Source organism: Neoarius graeffei, chromosome 2, assembly GCF_027579695.1.
Source record: "Neoarius graeffei isolate fNeoGra1 chromosome 2, fNeoGra1.pri, whole genome shotgun sequence".
In the NCBI taxonomy this organism is placed as follows: domain Eukaryota; kingdom Metazoa; phylum Chordata; class Actinopteri; order Siluriformes; family Ariidae; genus Neoarius; species Neoarius graeffei.
In genome coordinates this window covers 42,125,881-42,152,186 of record NC_083570.1, presented here as the reverse complement: position 1 = coordinate 42,152,186, position 26,306 = coordinate 42,125,881, and the positions used below count along the sequence as shown (strand labels likewise).

At 43.7% G+C, this 26,306-nt stretch overlaps 1 pseudogene; it reads right to left on the bottom strand.

Moving 5' to 3' along the window:
• Nucleotides 1-347: 347 nt before the first annotated feature.
• LOC132881600 (death domain-containing protein CRADD-like) lies at nucleotides 348-25,684 on the bottom strand (annotated as a pseudogene).
• Nucleotides 25,685-26,306: the final 622 nt, after the last annotated feature.

The window sequence follows — 26,306 nt, the reverse complement described above, 5'->3', positions numbered from 1 at the left end:
GACGCGCTGTTACTCCTGTTAGCAATGTAGCTAGGCTCAGCATGGCCAACAGTATTTTTTGGGGCTGTAGTTAGATGCGACCAAACTCTTCCACGTTTTTCCTGTTTACATAGGTTTATATGACCAGTGACATGAAACAAAGTTCAGTTACACAAATTGAAACGTGGCGATTTTCTATGCTATGGAAAGTCCGCACTATAATGACAGGCGTACTAACACCTTCTGCGCGCTTCGACAGCGCATTGATACCGTCACTCCTGAGTGTAGCTAGCTGAGCCTAGCTACATTGCTAACAGGAGTAACAGCGCGTCTGACTGACTGGGAGGTCGCGCAAAGCTCGGAGAGGTACGGATCAGCTCGTCTCCATTCAGAAAAGAATATATTTCATTATGGAAGTACGGTGGACTGTTCCTTTAAGACTTTTTAAGGACCCGCGGGAACCCTGGTACATATTGAATACATTTTATATATCAGCAATACAGAGCACAGCCATCTATCATGGAAAGAAAATTACAAAGTAGCGAGAAAAAAAATTAAGAATTTCTGGCTTTCTTCAACACTTCTCTGTATGAAACATACAGCTACTGTGTGTGTTCATTTTTCCATTTGGGCACAGAGTTTTAATCTTAGTAGCCTCAGACAAAGATTTGTTTGAGGACAGAAGGATGAATTTCTGAATTCTGTAGGTTCTGGAGTAGATGCTGGACTGTAGCTCTCCGACCCTGAGTCTGCTTCCACATCACCAGAGCTGCCAGCACCTGACTATGACTGCTGTGAGGATGATCTGCACGGCAGCGGGAGATGTCCACCGATGTCAAGCCCAAATCCAGCATCACCATTTCCCACTCCAAGCCGAGCCGAGCCGAGCCGCCAGCCTATTTAGTTGCTGATCAGATGGAACCATTTGGAGGACATGTTCAGGAATGGCCCACTGAGCTGGGGGGAGAGAGAGAGAGAGAGAGAGAGAGGGTCATTTTAACCACATCTCCAAACTGTATCCGATTTATCATTTAAATCTAATGTAATTAATTTTTGAAAATCTAATATTCGAGGAAGTATAATTTTAGCTGAGGCCATACTACTACAAACTTTTTAGGAATATAGAAAAAAAGCAAGCAAATAGAGAAAACGAACCAGTTCAACAACACCACAAATACAAAGGATATACAAATTTACAGTTATGCAAAGTTCTAACTACCACTGGAATTTTCATATTTACAATTTGAGCATTACCACATTATCTAATCTTTTTTTGTTCGCAACAAGTTAGACATGATTGCTTCAATTTCTGCTGTTCAAACAAAGTTAGTACACATGCCCAGTTTCTTTTGAGAGACTTTTCAAACACCCCACAAAAGCAAGGACAGCGAGGAGCAGAGTTAGGGTGATCAGGGACCCTGTGCTTGAACTATCGTTGGGACCCTAAACACCATGACATGAATCTACAATTGCTCTAACCAGAAAAAAAAAGGCAAAACAGCAAGTTTTCACTGAGCAACACAGAGAGAAACTGAAAGAGATGGGCAAAGGAAGAGTCTAAAATTATAATTACTAGCCATCAAAAGATGGTGACAAAGGTGAGCAAGTCATTTATCAGAAATGTGTGTGTGTATTAGAGAAAAAGAAGAGATTACCATGGCAAGAAAAAGGGAAAAAAAGACAAGACCAATAAGAGCAGCAACTCTTACTGAGTATTCACAACACACACACAAAAAAAATAAAATAAAATATACAGAAAGCATGAAATTGTTTCATGACATTCTAGACAAGACAAGCTACACAATATTGCACAACTTCTTTTGGAACAATAGTCAAATATTCAGAAGATAATGGAAAAAAATCACAGACATTTTCACAGAGCACATACACTGCAGGAGCACACCTAGATGAAGCGTGCACACACATGCACACCCACAACCAGACAAAGTACTGCTTCAGTGAAAATCTTTAACTAACTAGAAAATGTCAATTTCAACAAGACTAGCTAACATTAAATAACATTTGGTAAGCTAACAGTTTTATAAGCCTATTGCCTCAGTACATCTAAAATGAATGTTGTTTATTACATTTAGATTTTAGTCAAACCCGATGGTCACATCCCAGCATTTTATCAGGACATGTACAGTTTGACAAAAAAAAAAAAAAACTAGAAAATGTAGCCAGATTTTTTTTCTTAGATTTTCTGCCTTCACCTCAAATCATCTATAGCTATAAGTTATCCTGAGGATAGCTGGCTAGCCGTACATGTTCAGCCTCTCTCGGTCAGTTCTCCAAATAACATGAGCCACCAATGGTATTTAAATCACACGTTTTCTTGTGTTTATGCCAGTCAGTCACCAACTAATTTTACTGATGTGATGTTCTAGACAAATCAACCAGTTTATCAACCAACATTAACTTACCCCATATAGTTAGCATCACCATTTAACTGTAGCTACCTAATTCTCCTGATAAGAATACCAAGATAACCTTCCTGAACACACCCTCACACAAACAGACACCAGACACAATATTATGGTAGACGAATTTATCATCATTTCAATGGCCGATGGAATACATTCCTTTCTGTTTATGGTTAGATGGTGGATGTTAGATGTTGATCTATAGCAGGGGTGTCAAACCTGATCCATAAAGGGCCGTGTGGCTGCAGGTTTTCATTCCAGCCATGCAGCAGCACCCTGATTTGGCTTATTCAATCAACTGACACACCCACCCTTTAATCAAGGGTGGGTGTGGCTGCAAGTATTTGACTGTGTGAAGACAGTTCAGTTGATTGAATGAGCCAAGTCAGGTGTGCTGCTGCATGGCTGGAATGAAAACCTGCAGCCACAAGGCCCTTTATGGATCAGGTTTGACACCCCTGCTCTATAGAGTACTGCAGTGCATAAGGAGTGGGTTATGTAGTTTAGTGTTTCCAAGATGGCAGCGCGGCAGTAGCACACAGCAGCCTCTCCGGATCCAAAATGATGCTTTTTTTGGTGTGTCGTTTTGTTCTTCTGCTCGACCCTGTACAGCACATGGACATCAGATCAACTGGTGTTCATATCCACCATCGCCAGACACGCCTTCAATGCAGATACCACGCATAAGTCATAAAAAATAATCTGCCGGAGAAGCTAAGCGACCTCGGCCTGCTGCGAGGAACAGGCCTCCAGTCCTCGGCCTCGCCTGAAGCTGGTGACACGGGGATGAGTCATCGAAAGCGGTGTGCGAGGAGGTGGAAACACAGCAAGCGTGGGTGTCTCTGTGCTAGGCTAACAGCTAACCCTAGCCAGCTGGCTTTCCCATCCATTCTACTCTCCGATGTCTGCTCCCTAGAAAATAAACTAGACTATATCTGGCTCCAACAGACTACCTGGCCTGAGTTAGAGACTGCTGCGTCCTTGTTTTCACGGAGATCTGGCTCAGCAACCGAGTTCCGGACACCGCCATTCAGCTGGATGGGCTAGCTTTGTTCTGAGCCAACAGAGATGCGGTAAGACTCGCGGAGGTGGCTTGTGTATTTACATCAACACAGAATGGTGCAGGAATTCAGTGCCAGTCTTTGGTTATTGCTCATTGCTAGTGGAGTTTGTGACTGTTAGGTGTAGACCGTTTTATTTACCACGCCAATTCACTTCCACATTCATAACCAGAGTTTATATTCCCCCCGGCGCTAATACGAAGAGTCAGATAGAACCAGCATATAACATGTGACGAGTCTCACCTGTGTCTTATTACTGGCATTTTATTTATATATGTCTCTTGTGCTCTTGCAGCGAAAGGTCTGTAACTAGAGAGAGAGTTGAGCAATCAAGCACCGTGTGTGCACGCTTGCATAAAGCAAAAGAAGTCACTGAAAAGTGAAGTAAAGCAGAAAATAATAAAATGCACCTTTTCTCAAGCCTGTCTCCCACTTCCTCATTCCACACAAGCTCCCAAAGTGCTACATCATCTCTTGATCTCAACCCCAAATGTCTTTACCCAAAGAGTATATATTCCCCAGAGTGCATATTCACTCTTATTCTATCCACATTCACTGGATATGAGCAATTGCACGCTCTGATTGGCTACTCTACTACTAGGCCATCAGCTCATATATCATAAGTAGAGAAAAACAAAATGGCAGTGTGTGTTGCTGAACCAACCAAGGATGAAATAAAAACTCTACTCAAAAACAAAACGCCAAAAAATACAAAAAACTAGATAGAACTCGACGCCAACAGTGTCGATGGGGATGCCTCCGCCTGGTAGACTACACGCCTTATTAAGTTGTGATTTGGGGATGGACATTTAACCTCACAATAATCTTGACCTGGTGAAATTACTTGCATTAGCCTTGGAGACATTGTGCTCACAAGGTTTTCAGACAGACATTTGACCTCACAGTGACCTTGACCTTACACCTTTTGATCTCAAAATCTAATCAGTTTATCTTTGTCCCCAAATGCACAAATGGTGAAAGTTTGGTGAAATTCCTTTGATTTGCCTTGGAGATATTGTGTTCACAAGGTTCTTGGACAGACATTTGACCTCACAGTGACCTTGACCTTAGACCTTTTCATCTCAAAAACTAATCAGTTCATGTTTGTCCCAAAGCGCACAAATGGTGAAAGTTTGGTGAAATTCCTTTCATTAGCCTTTGAGATATCGCGTTCACAAGGTTTCGGGATGGACGCACGCATGGACCAGTGGCGGCTGGTAGTCTTTCAAACAGGGGAGGCTGGTCGGTTACGCTATTTCCAGATTTTAAAAGAAAAAAGAAAAAACACATCAATTTTGCCCATACTCTTGCCTCTGATCTGGCTGATTGTTGGCAGGGTCACAAACTGTGAAATAACAGGTTCTTTTGGTCCATTAGCCTACTGTCCAATATACATGATGGTGGTGTTGGGGGGGGTATATTTTAACATTTTATATTTTAAAATTGTGGCATGTTGTTTAAAAATTGATTATTGAAAGAAGTTCTTTGTCAGGAACCTCAGCAGTACCAGCAGAGTGTTCTGGAATAGGCACAAGCACTGACCTTGGGGAGCCAAACATAGAGCTGGGTGCCACACATTTCATTCATTCAATGACACTTTCCCTATATTTTACTTATTTTGACTGAGGCAAGGCAAGTTTATTTATATAGCACATTTCATACACAATGGCAGTTCAATGTGCTTTACAGAAGTAAAAACAAAAACAGTAAACAATAGAGAAATAAAATTACATAAAATAATTTTATTTTAATTCTAAAACAATTAATTAAAAGAATTAAAAGAAATTAAAAGAAAATAAGAATTAAACAATAGTAAAAATAAAATAATAAAATGAAGTAGTTCAAATAAGATGAGAAAGAAAGAAGAAAAAAAACCCAGCAGAATAGAATAAAGAATAAAATAGGATAAAGTTAAAGTAAATTTAAAACATGCAGAGAAGTAAAGATTATAAAGAATGTAAAGAAGACAATATTAATTATTTAACAGAAAGCATCTGAAAACAGCTTGGTCTTTAACCTAGATTTGAAGCTGCCAACAGCAGGAGCATTTTTAATGTCCTCTGGGAGTTGGTTCCATAGCTGCACTGCATAGTAGCTAAAAGCTGCTTCACCACACTTTGTTTTAACAACTGGTTTTAATAGTAAATTTTTCTGTTTTGATCTGGTAGATCTGATTGGGTTAGGCCGCTGCAACATATCAGAGAGGTAATTGGGCCCTGTACCATTTAGAGATTTGTATACCAGCAGCAATACTTTAAAGTCAATTCTGTATCTGTAATTCTGAAAAATGTTTTATTGACAATTTTGATAACCCTTCACTTTTTATCCACGTCTGTAGTGTGAAATGTTCTCGGCTGTGTTTTTGTTTAAAAATGTTTTCCAAATTGTAGCTGTGTTTAATTCATATCCAGAAAAATATATATTCCAATATAATATACTCAGCATAAACATTTTAAATAGATTCTATATTTTTGGTCCATCCATGACATATTACTAAAGTAGCCTATTTACTGTTGTTGATGTGGGTCACTTGCTGTTAGCCAATTCACTTTCTCGTACCAGGAGAGCTGAAAGGAACGAGTATTATTCCCTACCTTTTTCACCTAGTCAATTTGAGATGTTGGTCCACCCTGCTCTTTAATTTTAATTTTTTCCTCGAAAGGAAGACTGGCAAATACTTCGCCAAAATTAAATCAGCAATGCTTGGCATCCGTGCGCAGCTTTCTTGCTAGCTGACTAGCCCCCTCAAGTTCAAGTTCAGTCACTCAAATAAACGAAACTTCTGGAACTAAGATAGAAACTTGACAACACTATATTTACACTTTATTTACAATGAAAATATATACAAACTAAAAAAGTTGGTAGAAACCGTATGTAATGAATGAAATCGAAATGTAAGCTGATCTCTTACTATACACCACAGTACTTGCGAATCTGCATGGGACTGAACTGAGATTCACCGCTGCCTGTCTATATTTGAAACGAGCTGTCAATCAAAGAAAATATCTGGCCGCTTTCACCAATCACCAGTCTCCTCATGGAAAGCTTTGCCATGTCCCTCCCACTGTGAGACTGGGAGTCCGTGGGGCGGGCGTTTTCGCAGTATTTGTCCAATAACCGTCTTGCATTTTGATATTGAAAAGCGCATAGCTCCCAAATGCCATTGAAGTCCACTGAGGCTGGGAGTCCGTGGGCGGGCGTTTTCGCAGTATTTGTTGAATAACCGTCTTGCATTTTGATATTGAAAAGCACATAGCTCCCAAATGCCATTGAAGTCCACTGAGGCTGGGCTGCATCGCGCTGTCACGAGGGGGAAAAACTCACACACACATTAGGCGAACTGGGGAAAGTTATAACGGAATGATTTCGCACTGTAGTTGGGTTGAGCACATATTTCTATGATTGTGGATCTGAAATAGCAATGTTATAAGGTCGGCTATAACATAAGCCTAGCGCAATTCATCCTACACGATGTTCGTCATTTTTAGAGGAGGCTGAGCCTCCCTCGTTGTCTTAGAGCAATCGCCCGTGGCATGGACGGACGGACGCACAGACAACCTGAAAACATAATGCCTCCTGCACCTTACGGTGGTGCAGGCATAAAAACAACAAATTATGGAATAATAGTATTTAATGGTAAAAACATTTTTTATTTTTCAAGAATTATTATAGCATTTTTCACAAATTGCTACTGTCATTTTGCCAGTTTGTTTACATTCCAAGCGGAAATGAGTGCAGAATGTTTTGTATAAAGTTTTTATTTATCGAATTTGCAAAAAATAAAAATGTTCCATTTCTCAAAATCCAGTGATTGTGGATAGAATAAAACAGTTTTTCCGCTCAATCTCATTGTACATGGCTTACAGCCAACCCGGTGCTACGCACCTCATTGGCTATCAGCTCATGTACGACTCGATTTTGTGGAATAGCTTATTCACTGTAATGTCACCAAAATCACTGCACACATCAACAGTCTCCTGTTAGTGATTTTGCTGACATTACAGTGAATAAGAGTGAAGTTATTGAATATTTTTTTAGCATGTCTCTTCAGTCTTGCACTTTTTAGACAATCCCTGTGCACTTGTCTCACAGCTGGCTGTACACAGAGACCAGTGTTATTTGTCCAGCTTGGAGAGCAACTCATTTTGATTAAAATTAGGCTGTAGCTTGTTGTCTACCTTAGTACAGTAGGAAAAAGACATCTATTGTGTTTTAACAATGTTTCACCTAAGAGTTTTTGATCCGGGAAGTTTCAATCTGTGAATATATTTCCAACTTTACCGCAGTTCAACCCAAGCATGAAATACAACTTGATGAAATCATGTAAATGAGCCATTTTACCCAGTTTATTCTCTATGCACCTCATTCAAACCATAGGTTCAAACATGAGTTTAAAGTTATCATGTTATACCAAATTATCATGTAATAACATGAAACATTTCACGTATCCATCCAGCCATTATCTGTAGCCGCTTATCCTGTACAGGGTCGCAGGCAAGCTGGAGCCTATCCCAGTTGACTATGGGTACACCCCAGACAAGTCGCCAGGTCATCACAGGGCTGACACATAAACAATCATTCACACCTACGGTCAATTTAGAGCCACCAATTAGCCTAACCTGCATGTCTTTGGACTGTGAGGGAAACCAGAGCACCCGGAGGAAACCCACGTGGACATAGAACATGCAAACTCCACACAGAAAGGCCCTTGTCGACCGCTAGGCACGAACCCAGGACCTTCTTGCTGTGAGGTGACACTGCCAACCACTACACCACCGTGCCGCCCTATATGTCACGTAATAACGTGAAAAATATATATTTTTACAACAAACTTTTCAAGTTATTAGGTGATACTGATTTTTTTTTTTTGTCCTGGTGTGGCAGCAATATGCTTCTGTAATTTTTGAGCCATTTCTGTCTCGTCTCTTCTCGTCTTCTTCCACTTATCCGGGACCGGGTCGCGGAGGCAGCAGTCTAAGCATGGAAGCCCAAACTTCCCTTTCCCCAGACACCTCGGCCAGCTCCTCGGGAAGAACACCGAGGCGTTCCCAGGCCAGCCAAGAGACATAGTCCCTCCAGCGTGTCCTGGGTCTTCCCCGGGGCCTCCTCCCGGGGGGACATGCCTGGAACACCTCCCCAGGGAGGCGTCCAGGAGGCATCCAAAAAAGATGCCCGAGCCACCTCAGCTGGTTCCTCTCGATGTGGAGGAGCAGCGGCTCTACTCCGAGCTCCTCCCGAGTGACTGTGCTTCTCACCCTATCTCTAAGGGAGCGCCCAGCCACCCTGCGAAGGAAACTCATTTCAGCCGCTTGTATCCGCGATCTTGTTCTTTCTGTCATTACCCAAAGCTCATGACCATAGGTGAGAGTCGGAACGTAGATCGACCGGTAAATTGAGAGCTTCGCCTTTTGGCTCAGCTCCTTCTTCACCACGACGGACCGGTAAAGCGACCGCATCACTGCGGAGGCTGCACCGATCCGCCTGTCGATCTCACGCTCCATCCTTCCCTCACTCGTGAGCAAGATCCCGAGATACTTAAACTCCTCCACTTGTGGAGGAGAGCCATTTCTGAATTTTTTTTATTTTTTTTAAATTAACCTGGGCACCAAATTCTTGTTTTGTATTCTATTAAAGATGTACAGTTAGGTCCATATATATTTGGACACTTACACAAATTTTGTTTTTTTTACCTGTTTACTGAAACATATTCAAGTTATAATTATATAATGGACATGGACATAAAGTCCAGACTTTCAGCTTTCATTTGAGGGTATCCACATTAAAATTGGATGAAGGGTTTAGGAGTTTCAGCTCCTTAACATGTGCCACCCTGTTTTTAAAGGGACCAAAAGTAACTGGACAATTGACTCAAAGGCTACTTCATGGGCAGGTGTGGGCAATTCCTTCGTTATGTCATTCTCAATTAAGCAGATAAAAGGCCTGGAGTTGATTTGAGGTGTGGTGCTTGCATTAGGAAGATTTTGCTGTGAAGAAAACATGCGGTCAAAGGAGCTCTCCATGCAGGTGAAACAAGCCATCCTTAAGCTGCGAAAACAGAAAAAAACCATCCGAGAAATTGCTACAATATTAGGAGTGGCAAAATCTACAGTTTGGTACATCCTGAAAAAGAAAGAAGGCACTGGTGAACTCATCAATGCAAAAAGACATGGTCACTCACAGAAGACAACAGTGGTGGATGATCGCAGAATAATTTCCATGGTGAAGAGAAACCCCTTCACAACAGCCAACCAAGTGAACAACACTCTCCAGGAGGTAGGCGTATCAATATTCAAATCTACCATAAAGAGAAGACTGCATGAAAGTAAATACAGAGGGTTCACTGCACGGTGCAAGCCACTCATAAGCCTCAAGAATAAAAAGGCTAGATTGGACTTTGCTAAAAAACATCTAAAAAAGCCAGCACAGTTCTGGAAGAACATTCTTTGGACAGATGAAACCAAGATCAACCTCTACCAGAATGATGGAAAGAAAAAAGTATGGCGAAGGCGTGGTACAGCTCATGATCCAAAGCATACCACATCATCTGTAAAACACGCCGGAGGCAGTGGGCTTGGGCATGCATGGCTGCCGGTGGCACTGGGTCACTAGTGTTTATTGATGATGTGACACAGGACAGAAGCAGCCGGAGGAATTCTGAGGTATTCAGAGACATACTGTGTGCTAGGGCTGAACGATTTTAAGAAAAAATTGAATTGCGATTTTTCTGGCAGATATTGCGATATCGATTTCAACCACGATTTTTTTTTCTTTAAATCAAGTTTCAGTGCAAATTAATTAATACAATGAATTCCATAAAGCTAATGCAAGAATGAAAACTGAGGTCAACAGATTTCAAATGTAGGCCTGTTTATTAACATTGAGTGCCTGAGGAACAAGTTATAATAACTTAAAATAAAAATAAAAAGAGAGCCATCTTTCTTAAGTAAACTTTTGCTTCTTTTACTTTTCCCATCTACAACATATCATACATAAAAAAAGGATCAATGGCTCAGCAGCATCAAAATATTGCACTTTTGTAAAAGAATGTACATAAGCATTATAAATTATAACTAGAGACAATTCCCCTGTGGGAAATTGTGAGAGTGATGCAGTGCGCGTAGCAGTCACAGTTGCAGGAGCTCTGAGAGGGAGCAGCCCTATGGAATGCCATTTGAGACTCATCGGTCTTCTGTTCGCTCAAAATAGGTGCCATGCGCTCAATGTTGGTTTTCTGTTTGCGCATAAATGAGTCTCAAATGGCATTCCATACCTCCAAACAACGGGGATTTACACGAAAACGGAAGGAGATATTCACAAAATTCTTTCACACTGAGTGCCACAAGGCTTTCCTGAACACAGTGATGTAATTTTTTTGTCTGTAGTGTAAAAAAATGGACAATTTATTGACAAAACAAAACATGGGTCAGTTTAGGAGCACTGAGAAAAAACGCGGCTTTGACGATCCCAAAATCGTGTTGTCTGAGATCGCGATTTTCGGTCGAAAATGATAGATCGTTCAGCCCTACTGTGTGCTCAAATCCAGCCAAACTGATTGGTTGGTGTTTCATAATACAGATGGACAATGACCCAAAACATAAAGCCAAAGCAACCCAGGAGTTTATTAAAGCAAAGAAGTGGAATATTCTTGAATGGCCAAGTCACTCACCTGATCTCAACCCAATTGAGCATACATTTCACTTGTTAAAGACTAAACTTCAGACAGAAAGGCCCACAAACAAACAGCAACTGAAAACCGCTGCAGTAAAGGCCTGGCAGAGCATTAAAAAGGAGGAAACAGCGTCTGGTGATGTCCATGAGTTCAAGACTTCAGGCAGTCATTGCTAACAAAGGGATTTCAACCAAGTATTAGAAATGAACATTTTATTTACAATTATTTAATTTGTCCAATTACTTTTGAGCCCCTGAAATGAAGGGATTGTTTTTAAAAAAATGCTTTAGTTCCTCACATTTTTATGCAATCATTTTGTTCAACCCACTGAATTAAAGCTGAAAGTCTGACCTTCAACTGCATCTGAATTGTTTTGTTCAAAATTCATTGTGGTAATGTACAGAACCAAAATTAGAAAAATGTCTCTGTCCAAATATTTATGGACCTAACTGTATGTTGTGCAATCATTCTGCCACAAGAAAAGAATAGTTCAAAGAGAACACTTGAAATCCAAATATTGCCAAGACATTCATGTCTCTGGGGTAACACGGTGGTGTAGTGGTTAGTACTGTCACCTCACAGCAAGAAGGTCCTGGGTTCGAGCCCAGCGGCTGGCGAGGGCCTTTCTGTGTGGAGTTTGCATGTTCTCCCCGTGTGTGCGTGGGTTTCCTCCGGGTGCTCAAGTTTCCCCCCCCCACAGTCCAGGTGGCTCTAAATTGACCGCATGTGCTCTGCTGTTTTGATGTACTGCTTCATTGCTTGTATGTGTGGCTGTTCATTGCACGGCTGCGTTGCTGATCTTCTACTCTAGTGCAGCATCAAGCTTTGAATTTCACTTACTTCGGCCACACTTGCTTTGCTGCTTCAGGCATGACTCCTTCGTTTGTGTCTGCCATGTTCACACTCGGTTGTGTTTCGCCGTTGGTGGCTACATTCATGGAGTTTGGCCAACGGTCCCTCAGTCTTCAGTAGTAGTCCCTGAACTTTATCGGTAGCTTTTGTATGTTTGTTTTGTTTCTTTATGTCACTCACTATCATATCACAACACAATGGAAGGAAGTGTATCTATTATCACAGAAGTCAAACGATTCATCCTGAATGTCGTATATGGGCTCCGGTGTTCAAGAGTTTAGTTTAGTAGTGTTTTTATTTTTGCTCTTTTTCCCCATTTTATCCACTTTTACATTTCTGATTAAATGAGGTTAAATGTAGCTGGTCGCCCTCTTTTTTTTTCTGGTGATGTAGTGGTTAGCACTGTCGCCTCACAGCAAGAAGGTTCTGGGTTTGAGCCCAGTGACCGAAGGGGACCTTTCTGTGTGGAGTTTGCATGTTCTCCCCGTGTCTGCGTGGGTTTCCTCCACAGTCCAGGTGGCTCTAAATTGACCGTATGTGTGAATGTGAGTGTGAATGAATGAATGTTTGTCTCTATGTGTCAGCCCTGTGATGACCTGGTGACTTGTCCAGGGTGTACCCCGTCTCTCATGCATAGTCAGCTGGGATAGGCTCTAGCTTGCCTGCGACCCTGTCAAACAGGATAAGCACCTACAGGTAATGGATGGATGGATTCATGTCCCTGTATGTAAATTTCTGACCACGGCTGTATACTAGTGCATCTCAAAAAATTAGAATACCATGAAAAAGTTCCTTTTTTTTCATAATTTAATTCAAAAAGGTAAAAAAAAATTATAAATTCTACAGTATATTCATTACATGTAAAGTGAAATATTTAAAGCCTTTTTTGTTTTAATTTTGATGATTATGGCTTATAGCTCATGAAAATCAGAAATCCAGTATCTCAAATTATTAGAATATTCCCTAAGATCAATCAAAAAAAGGATTTACAATACAGAAATGTCCAACTTCTGAAAAGTATATTCATTTATACACTCAATACTTGGTTGGGGCTCCTTTACCATGAATTACTGTATCAATGCGGTGTGGCATGGAGGTGATCAGTCTGTGGCACTGCTGAGGTGTTATTGAAGCCCAGGTTGCTTTGATAGTGGCCTTCAGCGTATCTGTATTTCTGGGTCGGGTGTTTCTCATCTTCCTCTTAACAATACCCCATAGATTCTCTATGGGGTTCAGGTCAGGCAAGTTGGCTGGCCAATCAAACACAGTAATATCATGGTCAGCAAACCATTTGGTAGTAGTTTTGGCACTGTGGGTAGGTGCTAAGTCCTGCTGGAAAAGGAAATCAGCATCTCCAAAAAGCTCGTCAGCAGATGGAAGGGGAAAGAAGACGACAGCCTCCACATGGCCTCTCCTGCAAGTAATGAGAAATGGTGAAAGACCAGCTCATGAAACTAATGTCGCCACCAAATCGTCACGCTGCCAGACCAGGGCGCAAGAGGTCGGGGGGACGCAAGCTCACGTCAGGGCGGGCGGCCATCCCGACCATCAAGCGTCAGGATCTGTCAGTGTTTCAGCTGAATGTCGAGGGCCTCACCATCGCCAAACTGGACATCATACGCCACCTTGCCGACTCCCACGAAGTCGCAGCCGTCCTCCTTCAGGAGACGCACTGTGAAAAAGCAGACTTCCTCAGGTTGCCCGGGTTCCACCTCGCCAGCTCCATCCTCAGTAGGCAGCATGGGATGGCCACCTTTGTTAGGTCTGACCTCAGCTGGACAGCCACAGGCCAATCCCCACCAGGCTCCAGCCTCGAGTGGATGTCCACGAGGATACAGACAACAAAGGTTGTGAATGTGTACAAGCCCCCACCATCAGTACTGTCCACATCAGACCTCCCGATTGCCCCGGCACCTGCCATCTACGCCGGGAATTTCAACTGCCAGAACACCGATTGGGGTTACACCCATACAACACCAGACGGTGAGACACTGAGTGAGTGGGCCTCCACCGCCAATGCCCGGCTCCTGTTTGACCCCAAAGAACCACCAACCTTCTACTCCTCCAGATGGAACACACTCACCAACCCAGACCTTGCCCTTGCTGGGTTCCACAGTAATGACCTGTTGCCAGAGAGAAGGGTCATTGACAGGTTCCCCCGATCACACCACCGACCGTCTGTCATCAGAATTCCATCACTGGTGCAGCCGGTCTCGGGGAAACCTGGCAGGAGGTGGAACTTCCAGAAGGCCAACTGGCATGCATTTGCTGCAGAGACTGAGAGAACATCCACCAGTCTTCCAGACCCAGACACTCCTGATGTAGATGCCACATACGCGGCCTACTGCGAAGTGCTGATGGGGCAGCGAAAAAAATCTATCCCACGAGGCTATAACAAAAACTACATCCCAGGTTGCGACGAAGAGTGTAACCACCTCCTGCGAGCCCACCAGCAGGCTGGATCAAGAGCTGAAGTGGATGCAACGGCACTTCTTGAGAAGCTGGATGTCACCCGCAGGGCCAGATGGATGGAGGTCGTCGAGTCGATTGACTTCACCAATTCCAGCCGTAAGGCGTGGCAGACCATTAATCAGCTCTCAGGTAGAAGTACAATATCCCCCAAGTGCCCGGTGACAGCAAATGCCATCGCAGCCCAACTCCTAAAAAATGGCCGCTTCCCAGGTGCAGATAAAGACTTTGCCCGCCTAACATCTCGCGAGGTATCCGCCCTCTCCAGGGCGGCCAGTATTAATGCCAACCTGTCAGGGAAATTTACATCAACCAAGCTCACGGATGCCATATCCAAACTCAAACAAGGCAAGGCACCAGGCCCCGACAACATCCATCCAGAGTTTGTGATCCACCAGAACGAAACAACATCCGCCTGGTTGTGCGCATTCTTCTCGGCGTGCCTCCAAAAGTCCAAACTCCCAAGGACATGGAGACTGGCGGATGTCATAGCCCTGTTGAAACCCAACAAACCCCCGGATGACCCCAAGGCCTACAGGCCAATCTCGCTGCTCTGTGTTCCTTTTAAAATCTTGGAGAGGATGATTCACAGCCACATTGAACCTGTAGTAAACCCACAGCTTCCGAGGGAACAGGCTGGTTTCCATCGGGGCAGGTCAACGGTGGACCAAGTAACCCTGCTCACGCAAGACCTTGAGGACAGCTGCCAGGCCAAAGCAAAAGCAGGGGTTGTCCTACTGGACCTGACCGCCGCCTATGACACCATGCGGCACCGCGGACTCCACCTGAAGCTGCTGAGAACCATCCCGGACCGTCATATGGTAAATTTCATCATGGAGATGCTGTCAAACCGCAGCTTCATCCTCCAGACCAGTGACTGCCAGTGTAGCAGGCTTAGGAGGCTGAGAAACAGGGTCCCACAAGGGTCTGTTCTTTCACCAATGCTCTTCAATATATACATCCTTGACCTACCTGCAACAACATCCAGAAGGTACGGGTATGCAGACGACCTAGCCATTATGCTGCAACAACCAACATGGAAGGCGGTGGAAGAGGGCCTAAACCAGGACATGGGCATCTTGGCTGCCTACCTTCGCAGTTGGCGCCTGTAGCTCAGCATTGGGAAGACGGTGTCCACAGCATTCCACCTCTGCAACAAGGAAGCGACAAGGGAGCTGGAGATTTTGGTGAACAGCAAACCCCTGGAGTTCCAACAGGCCCCAAAGTACCTTGGCGTATGCCTGGACAGGACTTTGTTGTATAAACAACATCTCGAGGAAGTGAGGGCCAAAGTAACCTCAAGGGTCTCACTTATCCGTCGCCTCGCTGGTACGACCTGGGGTGCCTCCGCAAAGGTATTACGTATCTCCACACAAGTCCTCGTCTTTTCTGCTGCCGAGTACCGTGCCCCAACCTGGAGCAGAAGCCCACACACCAAGATGGTGGATGTGGCCATTAACAATGCCCTGAGGATCATAACTGGCTGCTTCAGGGTTCTCCAAGGATTGAAAATATAGGGGGGTGGGGGTCAATCGGATGACCTTGAAACAAATTTGCATAAATTTACATATGTCATTTGCATAAAATTTGCCAGGTTATATCCTCATGGTTTTATAGGCAATATCACGCTTGCTGCACCAACTTTGAACTTTTTGTTTTTATCCTTTATTTCTCTGCCGACAATATCAGTTATCTCGAACTTGGTGTCGATTCACACGTTATTATAAAGGCGTGTTATCTCCCGGCGCAAGAACAATGTGTCAAAAATGCCAAAGTGTGAAACGCTTTTCTTAGACTATAATCGTCAGTAGGGCTGAACGATTTTAAGAAAAAATTTAATTGCGATTTTTCTGGCAGATATTGCGATTTCGATTTCAACCACGATTTTTTTTCTTTAAATCAAGTTTCAGTGCAAATTAATTAATACAATGAATTCCATAAAGCTAATGCAAGAATGAAAACTGAGGTCAACAGATTTCAAATGTAGGCCTGTTTATTAACATTGAGTGCCTGAGGAACAAGTTATAATAACTTAAAATAAAAAGAGAGCCATCTTTCTTAAGTAAACTTTTGCTTCTTTTACTTTTCCCATCTACAACATATCAGACATAAAAAAAAGGTTGATCAATGGCTCAGCAGCATCAAAATATTGCACTTTTATAAAAGAATGTACATAAGCATTATAAATTATAACTAGAGCCAACAATTCCCCTGTGGGAAATTGAGAGAGTGATGCAGTGCGCGTAGCAGTCACAATTGCAGGAGCTGAGCTGTACTGTGTGAATGTATGATTTGCCATGAGGCTACAAGCCTGTGTCTCTCTGAGAGGGAGCAACCCCTCCCTCCTGTGTGTGTGTGTGTGTGTGTGTGAGAGCATCCCCTCCCCCACCCGCGCGCTGCGAGCAGAGAGTCACACAGAAAGTGAAGGATTTTCTCAGAGTGCTCCCTCCAAACAACGGGGATTTACACGAAAACGGAAGGAGATACTCACAAAATTCTTTCACACCGAGTGCCACAAGGCTCTCCTGAACACATAGATGTAATTTTTTTGTCTGTAGTGTAAAAAATGAGGACAATTTATTGACGAAACAAAACATGGGTCAGTTTAGGAGCGCTGAGAAAAACCGCGGCTTTGACAATCCCAAAATCGTGTTGTCTGAGATCGCGATTTTCAGTCGAAAACAATAGATCGTTCAGCCCTAATCGTCAGACTGACTAAACTAATTGCTGGTAAATGAGTTTCACACTTGGGTGTTGTCACGTTGTCGGTACTCCAACAGAGAAAGGCTATCTGTCACAAAGAAAACAAAGGGACGTCTCTTCCTTTTGTAAAGGGGCGGCAGAAATTAAACGGGGGCGGGAATCACAGAAAGGGGGGTGGCCCGCACCTCTAAAACCCCTCGTGAAGAACCCTGTGCTTGAAACCCACCCCCGTGTCCTGCCTGCCAGTCCTAGCAGGAATTGCGCCAGCCAGCCTACGGCAAGAGACTGCCACCCTCGCCCTGGCAAGGAAAGCCCAGGAATATGATTGGCACCTCCTCCATAACACCACAACTATGGCAACACCTCCAAGCAGACTCAAGTCCCACCACCCATACAACTTGGCGGCCCAAGAGATGCTCACTTCTATCCCAGAGGACCTGTCAACTAAAGCCTGGCTAGCGGCGACATGGAAGCAGGAATGGGAGTCGGTAGGTCAGACATGTATACACCACTACATCCAGGATCCTGGAGATGGCGCTGAAGGAGAAGCCCTACCTCGCCGGCAATGGACTCTTCTGAATCACCTACGCACCGGGGTTGGCTGCTTCAAAGCCTCTATGAAGAAGTGGGGGCTAACAGACAGTGCAGCATGTGAGTGCGGGGAGCCTGAGCAGACTGCCAACCACATCATCACCGCTTGTCCCCTGTATTAGACCACCTTCAGAGGAGGGCCTCTTCCGAGTGGGACCTGAGACGAGGGCATGGCTACACGACACAAAGCTGGACATATGATGATACACGAAAGAAAGAGCAGATGGAAGCATGAAGTGCTCTAAAATCTCCTGGTAGATGGCTGTGTTTACTTTGGACTTGATAAAATACAGTGGACCAACACCAGCAGATGACATGGCACCCCAAATCATCACAGACTGTGGAAACTTCACACTGGGCTTCAAACACCTTGGATTCTGTGCCTCTCCACTCTTCCTCCAGACTCTAGAACCGTGATTTCCAAATTAAATGCAAAATGTACTTTCATCTGAAAAGAGGACTTTGGACCACTGAGCAACAGTCCATTTCTTTCTCTCCTTAGCCCAGATAAGACACTTCTGACATTGTCTCTGGCTCAGGAGTAGCTTGATATTAGGAATGCGAAAGTTGTATCCCCTTTCTTGAAGATGTCTGTTCGTGATGGGTCTTGATACACTGACACCAGCCTCAGCCCACTCCTTGTGAAGCTCTCCTAAGTTCCTGAATCAACTTTTCTTGACAATCCTCTCAAGACTGCGGCCATCCCTGTTGCTTGTGCACCTTTTCCAGCCACCCTTTTCAGCAATGACCTTTTGTGGCTTACCCTCCTTGTGGAGGGCATCAGTGATCATCTTCTGGACAACAGTCAAGTCAGCAGTCTTCCCCATGATTGTGGTTGTGTGTACTGAACTAGACCAAGAGATACACGGTGTTCATACTGTTTTACTCAAACTCGAAATGAAATATTCTAATATTTTGAGATGGGTTTTTTATGTTTTTGTACTGTATGCCATACTGATTAAAATTAAAATAGAAAAATGCTTGAAACATTTTAGTTTATGTGTAATGAGTCAATAATATATAACATTTTCACTTTCTTAAATAACTGATGGAAAATATTGAACTTTTTCACAATATTCTAATTTTTTGAGATGCAGTAGTATAATCAGTTCCACACTGCAGAATTTAGTTTCCTCTAAAACTTTACATGCACATTGAACTTCTTCATAAAGGCCAGTTAATGCAAATACTTTCATCCTTAAACAGCTGCAATTTAGAGGAAACATAGCCGTATGATCATAGAGCTTTTAGGCAGCATCACCGGTGGTGATGAGAGCGAGTACAGGATGGTGGTGGACAACATTGTCACGTGGAGCAGGAAGAACCATCTACAGCTCAACGTGACGAAGATGAAAGAACTGGTGGTCAATTTGAAGAGAATCAGGGCTCCGGTGAACCCTGTTAAGATCCAAGGGGTCAGTGTGGATGTGGTGGAGGAATACAAGTACCTGGGGGTGTACTTTGATAATAAACTGGACTGGTCCAAAAACGTGGACACTGTATACAAAAAGGGCCAGAGCCATCTCTATTTTCTGAGACAGCTGAGGTCCTTCAACATCTGCCGAATGATGCTGCTGATGTTCTATGAGTCTGTGGTGGCCAGTGCCATCCTGTACGCTGTTGTCTGCTGGGGCAGCGGCTTGAAGGTGAAGGACACAGACTCAAAAAGATCATCAGGAAGGCCGGCCATGTTGTAGGTGTGGAACTGGAGACTCTGACAGTGGTGTTAGAGAAGAGGACACTGTCCAAAATAAAAACAAAATCTTAGTCCTTCCCACCCTCTACATGAGGAGCTGATCAGCCACAGGAGCACATTCAGTAAACAGCTGATTCTTCCACGCTGCACAACTGAGAGACAGGAAATCATTCCTACCGGTTACAGTCAAGCTGTACAATGCTACTGTACAACTGTGGTACACTGTCTTACCATGTATACTGTATCCTTAACTCAGGTGCAATATATGTAGATAGGAATCATTGTATATAAAATCACTTCATTTTGCTTTTACTTAAGTTCTTCTTCTTCTTCTGGCTGCTCCCGATTAGGGGTCGCCACAGCGGATCTTTCGTCTCCATTGCTCCCTGTCTTCCGCATCCTTCTCTACCACACCTGCCACTTTCATGTCCTCTCTCACCACATCCATGTATCTCCTCTTTGGCCTTCCTCCTTTTCGTTTGCCTGGCAGCTCCATCCTCAACATTCTCCTTCCAACATGCTCTGCATCTCTTCTCAGGATGTGCCCATACCATCTCAGTCTCATCTCTCTTAACTTAATTCCCAAGCTCTCCACATGTGCTGTCCCTCTGATGTGCTCGTTCCTTATCCTGTCCAACCTCCCATCGCAAACCTTAACATCCTCAACTCCGACACCTCCAACTTTGCCTCCTGTCTCTTCGTTAAGGGTACGGTCTCCAATCCATACATCACAGCTGGTCTCACTACTGTCTTATACTGTACATCTTACCTTTCACTCTTGCTGGGACTTTCCTATCACAAATGACTCCCAAAATCCTTCTCCAACTGCTCCACCCTGCCTGCACTCTCTTTCTCACCTCACTATCGCAGCCCCCATTTTCCTGAAAATGGGGGCTTTGCTTTTATTTAAGTTATTGAACTTATTTAAATTTATTATTTTTCGCGGTCTGGTTTCCATCAAATCCTGCGCTCTGATTGGCTGGCGAGCGGGTCCGTATCCTATGATACGGACCCCGGTTATGGACCTCTGGCGACTCGCTCGTTCACAACAACAACAAACATAGTAGCATTTTTTGGTCAACATTTATCTTTTTTTTAATAAGATTTATTTATAAGATTATCAAAAATCTTATAAATTTTTGCCAGCATTTCTCAGGAGAGCGCACACCCAGCATACTCCACTAACTATCAACGGTGCTGCAGTGGAGAGGGTGAGCAGCACCAAGTTTCTGGGTGTGCGCATCTCTGAAGACCTGTCTTGGAGCAACACCACCGCATCACTGGCCAAAAAAGCCCAACAGCGTCTGTACTTCCTCTGCAAACCGAGGAGAGCAAGAGCCCCGGCCCCCATCATGCACACATTCTACAGAGGCACCATCGAGAACATCCTGACCAGCTGCATCACCGTGTGGTATGGCGCCTGCACCGTGTCCTGCTGCAAGACTCTGCAGAGCATCATGATAGCAGCTGAGAGGATCATTGGTGTCTCTCTCCCTTCTCTTATGGAAATCTATAACGCCCGCCTCACCCGCAAAGCCATCAGGATTGCAGGTGACCCCACCCACCCATCTCACAGCCTCTTCAGTCTGCTGCCGTCGGGGAGGAGACTGCGGAGTCTCCGGGCCAAAACCAGCAGGCTCAAGGACAGTTTCTTTCACCAGGTGGTCAGAAGGCTCAACTCCCTCCCTGTTCTTCCCCTCCTCCCCCCTCTGCCACAGATTCTGCCTGCACACGCCCCTGCCCCCCCTTCAGCATCTGACATCATGTCACCCTCACAGTCCCCCCCCCAACACACACACACACACACACACACACAACATTCATGAACACACTGAACTCAGGGACTGCACATTTCACTTTACCTCACTCATTTGCACTATCTCACCTTAACAGCTATTAATTTATTGTTTATACTGGTTATTTCATGTTTACCTGCTATACCTCAAGTGCCCTTGACTGTTTATTTTATGCCCTTTTGCTGCAATTTATTATATATTTCTATGAGTGTTTAGTCTATGTCTATTTCTTATCTAGTGTGTTTATACTGTTTATATTGTTTATTTCAATTATTCTATTTTTTATTTATTGCATTGCCTGTTTGCACCGTGGGTCAGACAGGACTGAAATTTCATCTGTATATCGAGCATGTATAGCATATTTGACAATAAAGTTGACTTGACTTGAGAATAGCATTAACTTTACAGCATGGATAGCGATAACGACAGTCTTCACAGCGAAAGCGAGTTTTACTACCCTGAGGAAGAAGAAATAAAAGAAAACATTTCAGGAGAAAGCTAAAAACCAGTAACTTGCTAACGCTGAGTAAAATCATGGCTGAATCCTAAATGACTCAATTTTGTATAAATAGGGGACTACAGTACATGGGCGGCAAAATGTAGTTTTTTTTCCTGCCATGGTAGTGCACTTGTATACCGAGGAGGAAGCCATTTGCATTACAGCCGTGAATGAGGATTCAAAATGGCGGCTCGGCTCGGTTTTCCCTTTCGGGCGATCCCGTTTTCTGTTAGAATTTGGTAAAGAAAAAAATAAATGTATTATTTACCAGCTTAAGGTCTGACCGTATGGTGCAATCATGGTATTTTACGATACGGACCTGCCAGCTGGTAAATAAACATATGTATTTTATTTTTATTTATTCTTTTTTCAGACAATTTTATCTTCTATTTTTAGACATGTTTACTACTTCTTTGATTTAGGAGATTGGTAGCAAATTTGAATTTCCTTCTAGGGATTAATAAAGTAATTCTGATTCCCAGCTTTATTTTACAGGCATTGTGCAGGACATTTTAGATCTCGCCCATTTTTAGTAAGTATTTAAAGTTCACCTTAGTCAGCTGAGTGGTATGATTTATAATATCCCTTTTTGTTTGGTCTTTTCTTGAAGATCTCAGTATTAAAGTGCTGATGACACGTTTTTGACATCTTTGGCGATGTTTTATAACATAAAAAGTAATTCCCAATGATCCATACATTAATTCACGAAGGCGCCTATTTTACAAGTTATGATAAAAAAACACGGCTATTTGGGCAAATTTGACGGGGCTGCAGCACCCAGGAGACGAAGGAGGAGGAGGAGCTATATGACGTCAGCGAAAGAACCTTCCTCCTAACTTACCAGTTTATTGTTGATGCGACAGGTGTTCAGTTTGTCATTATTAGTATTATATATATAATTATCTCTAGCCGCTTTATCCTTCTACAGGGTCGCAGGCAAGCTGGAGCCTATCCCAGCTGATGACGGGCGAAAGGCGGGGTACACCCTGGACAAGTCGCCAGGTCATCACAGGGCTGACACATAGACAGACAACCATTCACACTCACACCTACGGTCAATTTAGAGTCACCAGTTAACCTAACCTGCATGTCTTTGGACTGTGGGGGAAACCGGAGCACCCGGAGGAAACCCACGCGGACACGGGGAGAACATGCAAACTCCACACAGAAGGGCCCTTGCCGGCCCCGGGGCTCGAACCCAGGACCTTCTTGCTGTGAGGCGACAGCGCTAACCATTACACCACCGTGCCGCGCGCTCTCTCTCTCTCTATATATATATATATATTAAAAAAAAAAGTTATTATGCCTTTGCGTTGTGTTGCTGGCTTTTGCTCCAAAACTTACAAGGATGGGGTAAGTTTATTCAAGTTTCCCAGAGATCCCGAGCTGCATGCGAAGTGGGTGAAGCAAGTCAGGCGCACTCGTGACAAGTGGGAGCCCTCACCAACATCCGTCCTGTGCTCTGAACACTTCGATTTGGATTGTTTTGACACCCTTCCCAGCTTAAAAGAATCTCTTGGGTGTTCAGTTCAGCACAAACGTGTGTTACTACCATCAGCAGTGCCCAGAGGGGGTCTACTAGTAGCTATGCCGGATCCAAAGACAGTCCTCCTGTCAGAACATGTGTTGTGAAACGACATAAGATAAAGGTACGTAGAGCTATAGATTCTACATGATAATCATAAATGTAATCATAAAGTCGGCGTGATATCAGTCATGTATTTGCTTGTGAAAGCTTGCGGCTTTCATGTAACTGCCGCCTAGCAACGAGAGGCAAAGGGTAAAGAGGGTAGGCTATCATAGATTCTATTCGGAAGAGATCAGCACAATTCTAGACTCTCAGAAGAAGAAGAGCTAGCACTAGAGAGTTCACCGGCGTTTTCATGCGCCATTTCCATTGAGTAGAACCAGAGTAGTTCGATGTCTATGAGTTAGTGGTGTGTCATTCACGAACGAACCGTTCTTTTTGAACGAGTCTTCGAAGTGAACGACTAGAACTAGTTCGCGCTGCCTCTCGTTCTCGGTCGTTCGCGAATCAGCAGTCTCTGCTCGCTGGCAGCAGGGCGGTCGCTGAATCTCGGTCGTTGGCGAATCAGCAGGATCTGTTCAGTAGCAGAAGAGCGTCCAACTTGCATTTTGATCTGTGCAGAGCAGCGCCACTTTACTTCTTTCAGGGCTATTTGAGCCCTATTATCAGAGCGTTGACACATGCCAGGTCTTTAGTTTACAATTTAGAGCTCTCACTCAGCAATACATTTCAGTTCACAGCGAACGAGCTCAGCAGTTCGCGAACGAACGAACAGCCAGCAGCCAGCCTGCCTGCTGCCATACTGGGCTGGGCGCATAGCAACGGTTTCCATGACTGTGATAAACAATGAAGAACGTGGCTCTGGAGATCGCGGCATACTGTGTTCGTTTTTTTAATGTTAATGCAATTTGTAATAAAGTGGTTTGTTCTTTGTAATGAGCGTTGCTGTTGAATATGAGCAAAATGGGTGTTACTTAATGGGTTTGAACAACTGCATGAAACAGTCTGCAAGGCGGTCTCTTGCTCGAACAGCTGGAAAAGGTCTCGCTAGACGTGACGTCAATCGAATGTTCGTGCATAACAACCGTTTCCATGTCCATGACCAGGCCAAACAATGAATGATCATGAATGCAGCAGAGAGACATCGCAGGCTACTGTTCGCTGAATACGATGACTTGTAAAGTTGTTTATTCTCTGAAATGAGTGTTGCTGTTAAATAAGCAATTTTTTTTTTTGCTTAATGGGTTTGAGAGAACAACTGCATAGCCGGCAGACGATGGCTCTACTAAAATAAATATAATAAATATAAAAACAGCTTTATTCTCATCTACATTTAATTAACTTTCAGAGCTTTGTTTATGTAGTCTTTTTCAGATAATGCTAGGATAATGTTTTTCTTCCATCTTTTTCTCAAGCACATTGTAATGTATGAAAATCTATTGTGAATGGCACCTCTGCCGCCTCTCGTTCACTCAAGATGAACTAAACTTCGGACGACAGCCATTGTTGTGCCGCTTTGGTGTGACGTCATCAAAATGAACAAGTGAACGAACTGAACGAACGAATTTCTTTGCTGAACTGACCGACATGAACGAACTGGCGGAAATGAATCGCCATGTCCCACCAATACTATGAGTAGAACAGCCAGTGAACCGCAGCGTGTTCTCCCGCTGACGTCACAACATGGCCGCGAGCCACGGACCCAGTTTTCTTGCGCTGTGCAATTAAAAGTTGGATATTTGCGTAACAACAGCTTCTTTTCACGTAATTATAACAGAAATCTAACATGTTTGCCATGTTGTATAGTTTATTTAAGAAATTGCATAGAGTCATGTTCGTATCATCAGCACTTTAAAGTCCCTGCTGTGCTGTTTGCTGTGTGAGTGAAACTCACCGGTGGTGTTGGACAGCTCTGTTCCCCTTCCCCCATCATCATCACTCTCAGCTAAAAGCAGTAGCTTCTCTTTAATCCAGGGAAAGTCCTGCTGGAGGGATTCTACAAACACATTAAAAGCACTAAGCAGCATTAACGTCTTGTTTTTGTTAGACTTCTGTGACTGAATTTCCTCCACTTGGCACTCGGTTAAAATGTCCTCCTGATACAAATACTGGACTACCGTATCATCCACTATGAGCTGCTCACACAGATAGAGCCTCTGAGCTCGGAGGAGCTCTCTGTGCTTTGGCTCCATCTTTTTAAATGATAACACAGACAGTTAATAGAGTTAAATGAATGGTTACAAAGCAGGTCATTTTGGCTTATGTGATGCTAAGGAGCTAATAACTTACAGACAAAACAAGCGTTTGACTATAATTAACATATGGCATGCAGAGCTTTATGTTTTTTCTGTTTGATTGTTATTTTATTTAAACAGGTGGTCTGGAGAACTCAGTCCCTCTGTTTCCGCATCACTGCGCATGTCTGAAGTCTTCTTCTGTCGGTTTTTATTGGCGGTTTACAAACGGTGTGTATTACCGCCATCTACTGGGCTGAGGTGTGAGCCAAGGGATATTAAATCACAGATGTCTCATCTTATTCTCATTCATTATCTCTAGCCGCTTTATCCTGTTCTACAGGGTCGCAGGCAAGCTGGAGCCTATCCCAGCTGACTACGGGCGAAAGGCGGGGTACACCCTGGACAAGTCGCCAGGTCATCACAGGGCTGACACATAGACACAGACAACCATTCACACTCACACCTACAGTCAATTTAGAGTCACCAGTTAGCCTAACCTGCATGTCTTTGGGGGAAACCGGAGCACCCAGAGGAAACCCACGCGGACACGGGGAGAACATGCAAACTCCGCACAGAAAGGCCCTCGCCGGCCACAGGGCTCGAACCCGGACCTTCTTGCTGTGAGGCGACAGCGCTAACCACTACACCACCGTGCCGCCAATCACAGATATGTTATTAAAAAAACCAACACCACTAAATTCTTCTTGCTAATTGTGTTTCCCTTAAATACTGTATTAGAGCTGTCATTTCTGGTTGTGTATTAGGCTGACTTAATAAATTATTCATAGTTGCAGGTTTCCTTA